Here is a 12,044-nt window from a genome sequence, read left to right on the forward strand (position 1 = left end):
CTGCGTCTAGCGACGGACAAGGATGAGTCACGGCCACCGTCGGTCGAATGAGAATGGATGGCTGAAGACGTATTCCGCAGAATCACGTCGGGGTCACCAGTTGCTGAGAACCTGCTGCTGTCTGACCCCACCGGGTCTGTGAGCAGCCAGGTTGAGAATAATTAGCCTCTGGTGAGGCTGGGCAGCGGCTGCTCCCGCCCAGGGTTGGCGCCCATGAAAGAAGGACACAGAGATCTCTCAGGGTGAGGGCTCCGCTGCTCCTGGGACGAACACCAAACCACAAGGAGCGGTGGACCTTGTTTATTTATAGTATAAGCAAACAATCATGTTTTATTATTGTTCAAATCAACCAATCAGGATTAAATGGTTACATCGTGCCAATCCTGCATGATTTAAGTACACACGTGCTGTTCTAAACCTATCCTGAAAGGAAACATTGGTGTTAATAGTAGATTCAAATACAGTAATGACCAATCACCTGCAGGAGGCATCAGAATTTGCCTTATATGGAATAGCCAATGGTGTGAAAGATTCTGTAACTATGCCCTTATACGGCTGTAGCCAATGACATCTCTCCAAGGTTTTTTGCTTGCTTCCTTATTCATGATTCACTGAAGACTTTCCATGTTAGAAAAGTACTGGCCAGCTTCATGTATAGGAATAGAGATCATGGTTATTCCAACACTTACTCCTGAATGTTTGGGTGAGAATACAGTATACTTTTTATTTTTTTTATTTATTTTAATTCCATTTATTTCCCGCCCTTCTCCGAAGACTCAGGGCGGCTTACAAGCTTAGCAGTAGCCTTCATTCTATGTATATGCCTGCTTATTAGGTCATAATACAGTCATAATGACAAAGATAGAGATGGCTATGAAGGGTAAGAGTTCACACCTTTCTTACTGAGCTGTAATTAGGTCTGTGATAAATAGCTTCTTAGCCCTTGAGGAGCCCTTTTGCATTTCATCAATCACATTTTAAGTTGCAGGAAGAATGTCCACAGCCTGGAGTTCCATTCTGACAGCGCTCAGCCTTATCTCACCCTTCTATCCTTCGGAGGGTGTAAAATGAGACCCAGATTGTTGCGGGCAATATGCACATAATGCCTACCTTGTAAATCTCCCAGACTGCACTGTAAAGCACTATGTGTTCTGAACCAGCCCTCTTCTCGCAACCCCTAATTAAGAGAAGAGTCTGGAAAGCGTCCAAGGCTAAAAGGCTTCTGCCAAGATTTAATTACGCAGTTAACAAAAACACAAGAGCTTGTCTTCTCAAGCGGAAAAGTTGCTTTCAGCAACCAGCCCCTCCCCAAACACTTCTTTTATAGAGAGCTCAGGGCGTGGTCTCCCTGTGCCTCCTCCCGAGGAGTCCCATAGTCTTTCTTTGTTTGTCCCTGCTCGTCTGCCTCCTGCGTCGGGCGTCCTTGAACAGGGCCAGCTGTGGGTCATCATCCTCCGCACTCTCGGGCTCACACAGCTGAGAAGAGGTCCCCGGCTGAGGACTCTGCAAAGCCTCCAAATCATCATCAGCCGGTTCGTTTCCCTCCTCCCCCACATCTGAGTCCTCCGATACATCGGACCCGGCTGTCGGACCCACAGGCTGGCCCTGAGTCACAACACTATCCCGCACCGCAGGGCCCTTCCCTCGGGTCTGCCGATCCGGATGCGGTCGGGATGGGAACTGTTCGTGAAAAGCAGTCACCAACGCAGGGGCATGAACGGCGGTCGCGTCTTCCCATGTGAAGTCCTCCGGCCCGTACCCTTTCCACTCGATCAGGTACTGGAAGCGACCTTTCAGCCAGCGGGAATCCCTGATGCTGGCGACCTCGTACTCGGGGGTGCTGCCTCCATCACGAGTTCCTGATGGGGGAGGTTCCGCTTGGCGAAGTGGACAGGCCGGTTGTTCGGGGACCAACAAGGACCGATGGAAGACGGGGTGCACGCGCAGGGAACGTGGCAGAGTTAAACGATAGGCGACCGGGTTGATGACGGCCTCGACTGGGAACGGTCCAAGGTAACGGTGGTCCAGCTTCCTCGCCGGCCGAGTGGATGGTAGGTTCCTGGTGGACAGCCAGACCCGATCCCCCACCGATAGTGGAGGCGTATCCCTTCTCGACCGATCGGCGAACCTCTTGTAGTCGGCCTTGGCCTTCTCCAGCTGCCGTCGCACCAACCGATGGATCGCCTGTAACTCCGCCATGAATTCGTTCGCTGCCGGCTCCGGTGAGTCCACGGGAGAAAGAGGGAAGAACCTGGGGTGATAACCCACGTTGGCCAAGAACGGTGTCATCTGCGTGGAGGTGTGTTGCGAGTTATTAAAGGCAAACTCGGCTATGGCCAAATAGTCCACCCAGTTGTCCTGCTGCAGGTTAACATAGCAGCGCAGATACTGCTCTAAGATGCCGATGACCTTCTCGGTACCCCCGTCTGTCTGAGGATGATGCGCGGACGAGAGGCAAACCTTAATGTCCAACGCCCGCATCAACTCCTGCCAGAAGCGGGCTGTAAACTGGGCCCCCCTATCGGAGACGACCCTGTCGGGAAGGCCGTGCAGCCGGAACACCTGTTGGATGAACATGCGACTAGTGGCGCGAGCTGACGGTAAGCCGCGACAGGGGATGAAGTGCGCCATCTTGGTCAACATGTCCACCACCACAAACACTGTCGTGAAGCCGGAGGATGGGGGTAGATCCGTCAGAAAGTCCATGGACACAGCCCCCCAGGGTCTCTTGGGCGTTGGCAAAGGCTGCAGTAAACCAGGCGGGGCCCCTGTCGCTGACTTGGCCTGCCTGCATGGGACGCAAGAGGTGACATAAGACTGGACATCGTGTCGGACTCAGGGCCACCAGAAAGTACGGGAGACCAGGTTCAGAGTCTTGAACAGGCCAAAATGCCCCGCAGCCGGGTTATCATGACATTGGCTGAGGACGAGTCCCCTGAGTGGCCCTCCTGGAACATAGAGCCGGTCACGATAATACAGGAGTCCATCCGTGACCGACCAAGGCGAATCTGGCCCCACCTCTTCCTTCCGCTGAGCCACCCACGCCTCCTGCTGCTGCGCCTCCCGGATCCGAGCCCGTATATCCACCGGCTCCCGCACCGCAGCAAAAGACTCGACGGGGATCACTGTCCTGGGCGGAAGCTTGTCTTCCACTCGGGTGTACTCGGGCTTCCTGGACAGAGCATCCGCTCTCTGGTTGTGCCCGCTTGGTATGTACCGCACCCGGAAGTCAAACCTCGCAAAGAAGAGGGACCACCGGATCTGGCGTTGGTTCAAATTCCGAGCGGTCTGCAGGCTTTCCAGATTCTTGTGGTCCGTCCGGACCTCGATTTGATGCCGCGCCCCCTCCAGATGATGCCTCCAAGCCTCGAACGCCGCCTTGATGGCCAGCAGCTCCTTCTCCCAGATGGTATAGTTGCGCTCCGAGGGATTCAATTTCCGAGAGTGATACGCGCAAGGGAAAAGGGTACCGTTGGGCGTCGCTGCCTGGAGTAACACGGCCCCAATGGCAATGTCGGAGGCGTCCGCCTCCACGACAAACGGCCGTTGCGGGTCAGGATGCTTCAAGATGGGCTCCTTCATGAAGGCGTCCTTCAAAGCTTGGAACGCCTGTTGTTCGGGGGCGTTCCACTGGAACCGAGTCTTCTTCTGCAGGAGCCGGGTGAGGGGGGCTGTCAAGGCAGCAAAGCCAGGGATGAATGTCCGATAGTAGTTGGCAAATCCAAGAAGTCGCTGAACATCCTTCACGCGACGCGGGGGTTGCCAACTCTGCAACGACTCAACTTTACTTGGATCCATGGCGATGCCCTCAGGAGAAATGCGGTGGCCCAAGAAATCAATGGTCACCTGGTAGAACTGGCACTTCTCCAACTTGGCAAACAGCCGATGTTTCCGGAGGCGCTGCAGGACCTGACGGAGATGCTGATGATGCGCTTCACGCGACGGGGAGTAAATCAGGATGTCGTCCAGGTAAATCACAACAAACTGGTCCAACAGATCCCGAAAGATGTCATTCATAAAATGCTGAAACACAGCGGGGGCGTTGGTCAGGCCAAACGGCATCACCGTGTACTCGAAATGTCCATAGCGAGTACCAAACGCTGTCTTCCACTCATCACCCGGCCGAACCCTGACGAGGTTGTAAGCTCCACGCAGGTCCAGTTTCGTGAAGATCTTAGCCTCCCGGAGTCGGTCCAAGAGCTCGGGGATGAGGGGCAGCGGGTAGCGGTTACGCACCGTGATAGCGTTGAGTTTCCGGTAGTCACAGCAAAGCCGTAACTCGCCCGACTTCTTTTTGACGAAGAGCACGGGCGCAGACACTGGCGAGGACGAGGGCCGGATGAATCCACGAGCCAAGTTCTTTGTCAGGAAGTCCCGCAATGCGGCCAACTCGGGCTCCGACATGGAGTACAAACGCCCCACTGGGAGAGGCGCATCAGGGACTAGGTCAATGGAGCAGTCGTAGGGCCTGTGCGGGGGTAATTGGTCCGCCTCTGACTCGCTGAACACGTCAGCAAAGTCGGACAGTACGGGAGGCAAGGAAACCCCTGAGGAACCCTCCACCTGGCCGGCACAGATATGGCGGGTGTGGTCCACGCACTGCAAACTTGGGAAGGTGACCAAGTTCTGAGACCAATAGATCTGTGGATCATGCGCCCGGAGCCACGCCAGTCCCAAGACCACGGGGAAGTGCAGATCCGAAGTGACGTAAAACTGAATGGCCTCCACATGGGTACTGATGGCCATACACACGGGTTGCGTGGCGGCCGTGATAGGCCCGGACAGGAGCACTCGACCATCGATGGTCTCCACAAGCATGGGCGGATCCACCGGACACTGGGGAACAGCCCATTTGGCCACAAAGGCCGAATCCATAAAGTTAGTGGTAGCCCCAGAGTCAATTAAGGCATGGACCGGAATCCCCTCTGGCTTGCCAGGAAGGATCAGTCGTGCCTCCAAAATCAAATGCCGTGGAGGTTCACAGGCACCGTCGGAACGGCGTCGCTCGGCGTGATCGTTGTGGGTCGCCCGATCTTTCACACCGTCTAGATCGGGCTCGGACCGTTTCCCGATAGCAAAGCAGGGGACTTTCTCGGAGCTGGCTTGGTCACTGACGCCCGCTGACGCTTCTTTGGGCAAGAAGCAGCCAAATGTCCAGGGTCCCCACAGTAAAAACACAACCCCTCCGATCGTCGTCTGTCCATTTCCGTCACCGATAGACGGGACCTGGCGGCACCCAGCTCCATTGGCTCCTCCCTCTGGACTGGGGGCTCACGCACAACAGGGGCGGCAGGGGTCTGTGGGGTAGCACGGCGACTCTTACGCTGCTGCAGCCGGGCATCGATCCGCAGACAAAGATGGATCAGCCCATTCAGATCTGAGGGAATGTCCACGCGGGCCAGCTCATCCAACATCTCCTCTGACAAGCCATCCTGAAAGGCATCCACGAGCGCAGCCTCATTCCAGGCGGAATCCTGGCTAAGCAGCCGGAAATCGCTGATATAGGCCTGTAGGGGGCGCTGACCCTGCCTCAAAGCTTTCAGACGTCGGGTGGCGATCTGCGCCTTAATCGGGTCCTCGTACATGAGGCGCATATGGTCACAAAACCCCCCAAAGTTATCCAACAAAGGGCTAGGCTGTGCCAACAGAGGCGTGCCCCAACGAGCTGCATCTCCCGACAGAAGGCTCAACACGAATCCCACCTTATCACGGTCAGTGGGGAAATCAGCTGCTCTCACGCTGATATAAAGCTGGCATTGTCCCAGGAAGGCAGGAAACAGTTCTGGTTTACCAGCAAATTTATCCGGCATAGCTAACTGACATTTCCTCCTGGGTGGGGGGGCAGCATGTACCTGAGCCTGCAGTTGTGCCACCTGAGTGGCCAGCAAGGTGAGTTGCTGGTTGAGCTGGGCATTCTCGGCAAGAAGCTGCTCCATCGTAGTATTAAGGGGTGGGTGCTGAAAGCAAACTGTTCTGAACCAGCCCTTTTCTCGCAACCCCTAATTAAGAGAAGAGTCTGGAAAGCGTCCAAGGCTAAAAGGCTTCTGCCAAGATTTAATTACGCAGTTAACAAAAACACAAGAGCTTGTCTTCTCAAGCGGAAAAGTTGCTTTCAGCAACCAGCCCCTCCCCAAACACTTCTTTTATAGAGAGCTCAGGGCGTGGTCTCCCTGTGCCTCCTCCCGAGGAGTCCCATAGTCTTTCTTTGTTTGTCCCTGCTCGTCTGCCTCCTGCGTCGGGCGTCCTTGAACAGGGCCAGCTGTGGGTCATCATCCTCCGCACTCTCGGGCTCACACAGCTGAGAAGAGGTCCCCGGCTGAGGACTCTGCAAAGCCTCCAAATCATCATCAGCCGGTTCGTTTCCCTCCTCCCCCACATCTGAGTCCTCCGATACATCGGACCCGGCTGTCGGACCCACAGGCTGGCCCTGAGTCACAACACTATGGGGTCGCAGATAAGTCTAAATGCTATTGTTATTTTAGTGGCACCGTTGTGACTGAAGGTCTTTGCACACTCAAGCATATTTAGCGCTTTTTCCCCATATGTATCCTATGATGTCCATAGATATGTCCATTAACAATAAAGCTCTTCCCACATTCAAAGCATTTGTATGGTTTTTCTCCCAAGTGGATCGATGCTTATAAAGACTTCCCTTCTCACGGAATATCTTGCTACAGACAGACATTGATACCATTTCTCTCCTGACTTGAGTCTTTGATATGTATAAAAGCTTGTCCACTGAAACCCTTTCCACGCTCCAGGCATTTATATGGTTTCTCTCCTGAGTGGATACTTTGATGTCTATGAAGGTGTCCCCTTTGACTGAAGCTCCTTCCACACTCCAGGCATTTATGTGGTTTTTCTCCTGTGTGGATTTTTTGATGTTTATAAAGGATTCCTCTCATACTGAAGCATTTTCCACACTCCAGGCATTTATATGGTTTTTCCCCTGTGTGGATCCTTTGATGTACATAAAGGTTTCCCCTCTGACTGAAACTCTTTCCACACTCCAGGCATTTAAATGGTTTCTCCCCAGTGTGGATTCTTTGATGTGCATAAAGTTTTCGCAGATGAATGAAGCTCTTTCCGCACTCCAGGCATTTATACAGGTTTTCTGCTGTGTGTATCCTTTGATGTACATAAAGGTTACTACTCTGACGGAAACTCTTTCCACACTCCAGGCATTTATACGGTTTTTCTCCTGTGTGGATCCTTTGATGTGTATAAAGGTGTCCCTTCTGACTGAAGCTCTTTCCACACTCCAGGCATTTATGTGGTTTCTCTCCAGTGTGAATTCTTTGATGACTATAAAGTTGTCCCCGCACACTGAAGCTCTTTCCACACTCCAGGCATTTATGTGGTTTCTCTCCAGTGAGAATTCTTTGATGACTATAAAGTTGTCCCCGCACACTGAAGCTCTTTCCACACTCCAGGCATTTATGTGGTTTCTCTCCATTTCTTTTGAAGGATTTTTCATATTCTGTGCATTGATATTTCTTTTCTCCCTGGCAAATTCTTTGGAGATTTCTGTGTTGTCTGACTGTTCTCCTGTCATTGAAGCTCTTTCCACACCTCAGGCTTTTATGCTGTTTCTCTGCTATGTGGATTCTTTGATGTGCATAAAGGTTTCGCAGATGAACGAAGCTCTTTCCACACTCTAGGGATTTATACAGGTTTTCTTCTGTGTGGATCATTTGATGTACATAAAGGTGTCCCCTCTGACTGAAGCACTGTCCACACTCCATGCATTTAAATGGTTTGTGTGGTTTTTCTCCTGTGTGTTTTCTCTGATGTAAATAAAGGTTTCCCCTCTAACTGAAGCTCTTTCCACACTCCAGGCATTTATACGGTTTTTCTCCTGAATGGATCCTTTGATGTACATAAAGGATGCTCCTCTGACTGAAGCTCTTTCCACACTCTAGGCATTCATACGGTTTTTCTCCTGTGTGGATCCTTTGATGTCTATAAAGGTTTACCCTCAGACTGAAGCTCTTTCCACACTCCGGACATCCATACGGCCTGTCTCCAGTGTGGATTCTTAGATGATTTTTAAGATCTCCATTTCTCTTAAAGGATTTTCCACATTCAGGGCAACGATATTTCTCTCCTCCCTCCTGGATTCTGTGGCGTTTCCCGCCTCTTCTGAGGGAGCCTCCGCCCTCCAGGCCCGTCTCGGGGTCTCCGCCCCTTTCCTGCTCCCCGCTTCCCCCTCCAGGCGGCCTCCTTTCGCGGAATCCCCTTCGGCTCATCCCTTCCGGGCCTTCCCCGCCGTCTCCTCCCGGGGCTGCTCCGCGGGGCCTCCTTCCTTCCTCCGCCGGGCTCGCCCGAATTCCTGCAGGGGCGAAGGGAGAGAGGCGGGTCACGGCTTCGTCCCTTCTCCAGAGGGGAGTCCCAGCCCCGACCGGAAGGCCGAAGCCTCAGCCTCTCAGTGAGACTTTCCGGCCAGACCTCCCTCCCAACGCCCGTCTCGCCAGACCAGGCCTCGCCCTCCCTTCTCCTCCAGAGAGCCTCTCGGACTACGACTCCCGGCATCCCTTACGCCCTACCTGGGTCCGAGCCCGTCCGCGGACGAATCAATTCGGTGTCTCAGTTCTTTTCCTTTCCGGAAGTAGAGGCGGGACTTCGCTGCTAGGCCTGTTTCCTGTTACCGGTAGCTCTTCCTGTTTTCTTGGAATGGACCGCCCCGAGGAGTCCTCCCGCCAATCGCCGCCATCGCCAGAGCGACCATTCGGCATCCTTCCGTTCAATCAGCCAGAGCGCGCCTGCGCAGTAGCGGAGTTTCGCTTTGGCAAGGGGGGGCTGAGGCGAGGGGCTCCCCTTGACCTTTGGGGTCCCATCTTCTCCCCCCCACCGCATCCAGGCCGGCGGAGCTGGGGGGCCTCCCGGGCTGCGTCTCCGCCCCTCCCTCCCTCCTCCTCCTGGGTCTCTCCCTGGGCAAGGCGGGGGGGTTGGGGGGCTCTTCCTCCGGGGGGGCTCGGGCCAGGCTCCCCCCGCGGGTTCTGCTCTTCAGAAGTTCTGCCTCTCCTTTCCCTCGCTCTGCATTCACACTGGAACCTCTTCGCGCACGTGGGGAAATAGGAGGATCTGCAATTACCTGTATTCTTGGACTTTAAATATTTGTATGCCAATGATGCTTTTCCCAAATGTATTTCTTCGGGGGTTTCCTGGAGACTAAAACAAATGAAAAACGGTGGCAGGGTTTGGAAAAAAGAAGGACTAAGGGGGGACGTGACAGTTTCCAATATTTGAGGGCTTTTTCCAAAGCACCAGAACAGAAACTGAACCAAGAGAGAAGCAACCTGGAATTAAGGAGAAACTTCCTGAGCACACACAATCCGTGGCATGTGGGTGTTTCATCCCTGTGGGTTTTTTAAGAAGAGATTGGACAGCCAGTTGTCTGAAATGGTATATTGGGTCTCCTGCTTGAGGGGGGCGGGGGTGGACTAGGAGATCTCCAAGGTCCCTTCCAGCTCTGTTCTAAATTTGACTTTGAATTTTCCTTCACTAATAACCAACCTCAGCTCTGAACTCTTCCCAGGAACTCATTCCATCTTCAGCAGCTGAAGCATCAAACCCGGAAGAAAGAGTGGAGGGGGGGGCAGATCTTGTCCTGCATGCCTGAGATAGAAACCAAGTTCCATCAGGGATGTTTGAAAGGGATCCTCTGAGGTATCCAAGCGGAAGGGATTGGGGGAGGTGCCCATTTATTTCGGAATGACTTATTTGGAGAGCAGCCCAACTCCCAATGACTATGAGTGCCTTACAAAAGAGAAGAACAAAAAAGGAAAGAAGGAGTACACCTTATTGCATTGCACATCATAGCTCCCTCTGGCTCAAACCACCTGCCTGACACCCCCAGTCCAGGAGCAAAGCCTCCTCCTCAAAGATGTGTGGAACATTTGTTGGGTGAGGCACAGAAATCTCTGGGTGATGCTGTTCGAGAGGGGAGGTGGTTGCAGCTCTCTTGGGGGGGCAACATGTAAGCAATGGGCCATCGCTGCCTTTCCAATTCCAGTCCCTGTCGTGCTCCAGGTGCTAAAGAGGCTGGACCTCAATTAACCTTTTCCCAGATCAGCCATTAGTCAACTGAGCACAGAAACCATACTCGTGTCAAACCCTACAGTCCGTATCTTCACAAGCCCTTTCAAGGGAATTTATGCACAGCAATAGAGACTGAGCTGGTTCTTTTTTTAACTTTCCAGTGCTAGACAGCTTCTCTTGCATTTCCTGGTGCTGCCCCATCCAAGTGCCAACTACGTGTAAACAAGCTTTACTTCTCAAGTCAGCCAGACATGTCCAGGGACAGAGTGAGAGACACCTGGCTGGAGAAGGTTCCCTGATGGACACTGTCCGGGCGAGTCCTTGCAATAAGACTCAATGGCAAGGGAAGCCCTCACATTTCCACAACATGCTCAGTTTGGCTAGTCTTATGCCAGGTTAAGTTGGCCTCCAAAGAGCCTGTTGAACAATGCTAGGGGTCTGGATGTGCAAACCGAGGAGTGGGGAAAGAAGTCTTGTGAACAGAGCCTCTGGTCCCGCTGGGTTCTTGTTTAGGGCTTTCCCAGGTCAGAAGTGAGCAATGATGGACCTTTTATGACTTCAACTCCCAGAATTCCTGAGGCCGCTTGGACAGTATTTGGCTGGATCGTCCTAAAAGAGGCATCCTTCCAAGCCATCGCCCTGTTCCTTCCTTCCCTTTCCCAGCTTTTCCCTGCAGAGGGAGCGCGCACTCTCGCTCTGTTCCGTCAGCTGCACAGAAGGCGACAGTGCTAACTTACTTTTCCTTCCGCCTGCTGTAAAGAGGGCGCCCGCAGCCTCCATTGCTTCCGCCCAGCACCAAAATGGCACCCTCCAGCGTTTCTCCTCGTAGGCCTCTTCCACGTCAAGAAGCGCGACTCATCCCATGTGAAAGAACGTATATATTAGAGCAACCAATAGTGCAGCACAGCTCTAGTGGGTCCTCTTCCCGCTGCTACCCCGTTCAAGGCTGGAGGGCTGTAAACCGAGGCGTGGGAGATGTTTGAGGGACCCACTGAGGTCTTTCCTGCGAGGGGCGGTGGGGGGGCACGGACTTTCCCGGCCCTGCAGATGAAGTACAGCTGAGCGGCAACTGCCCCACCGGCCATCAGGGGGCAGCAAAGGATGGCTGTTAACGCCACCTGCCGGCCCTTGGGAGCCCTGCAGCCCAGAGAGGCTCGGCCCCGGGTTTCTTTTGGAACACAGCTCATCCTCCGAAGGGGATAGTAGAGCAATGGCTGGCCCTAGATTACAGCTCACAACAACCTGCTCAGGTAGGCTGGCGAAGGCATTCCAGAGGCTGAATGGCAAGAAATTGCCAGTTTATAGTTCAGCACATCTTGTTTCCGTTCACAGAACACAACTTCCTCCCTAGGGTATAAAAACCACATTCACATGTGCTAATTGTGGCAGTGTTGAGAAGGGCTGGATTTCCGGGGCTTTGCCTGTTGTCCAAGACCAGCCTTCCTGCTCGAGTTACAGCCACCCTCTCAGCTGCCCCTTTTCTGGGCCATCCTGGCTGCAGCTGAATCCCTTCCTGAAGGAGGAGAAGGAGCCAGAAACTGTCCTCTCCTAAGAATTCAGATCAGGGCCATGAAATAGAGGCTGAGAATTGTTCTGGTTGGTTCTGCTTGCTCAACCTGCATCATAAATACTGTGCCTACTTTGGGCCCCTCAAATTCTGTACAGGAGAATCAGAGAAAGACAAGGTGAATGGTCGAATCCTCTTATTGCAGTAAAAAGTATTTAGGGGTACTTTTTTTTCAAATAATTTCAATTTACTGTGATATCTGTTGAAACTGATGCAATTAAATGGCATGGACAATTTATTGTTTCATAATGCATTGGGTGTAAATTTTGATTTATGACTTAACATTATTCTAAATAAATGGTATGGACAAAATCACTGCAAGTGGCCTTTGTAGATTTTAAGCCTACATTTGATTCCACTTGAAATCTTGGTGAATGTGGAGAATACAATATAAAGGCATGTTACTTTTTCTCATTCAGCATTTGTACCAAATGTG

The 12,044-nt window shown here is 52.8% G+C and overlaps 1 long non-coding RNA gene across 1 annotated transcript in view; it reads right to left on the reverse strand.

The window, feature by feature from the left end:
* Positions 1 to 10,849, reverse strand: part of LOC308674780 — a 32,678-nt gene extending 21,829 nt beyond the window's left edge. The window contains exon 1 of the long non-coding RNA XR_014027957.1: positions 10,775 to 10,849. This is a non-coding gene — a long non-coding RNA (uncharacterized lncRNA). The remainder of the gene's footprint in view (positions 1 to 10,774) is intronic.
* Positions 10,850 to 12,044: the final 1,195 nt, after the last annotated feature.

This window comes from Vipera berus, assembly GCF_964194415.1.
Source record: "Vipera berus genome assembly, chromosome: 15".
NCBI lineage: Eukaryota > Metazoa > Chordata > Lepidosauria > Squamata > Viperidae > Vipera > Vipera berus.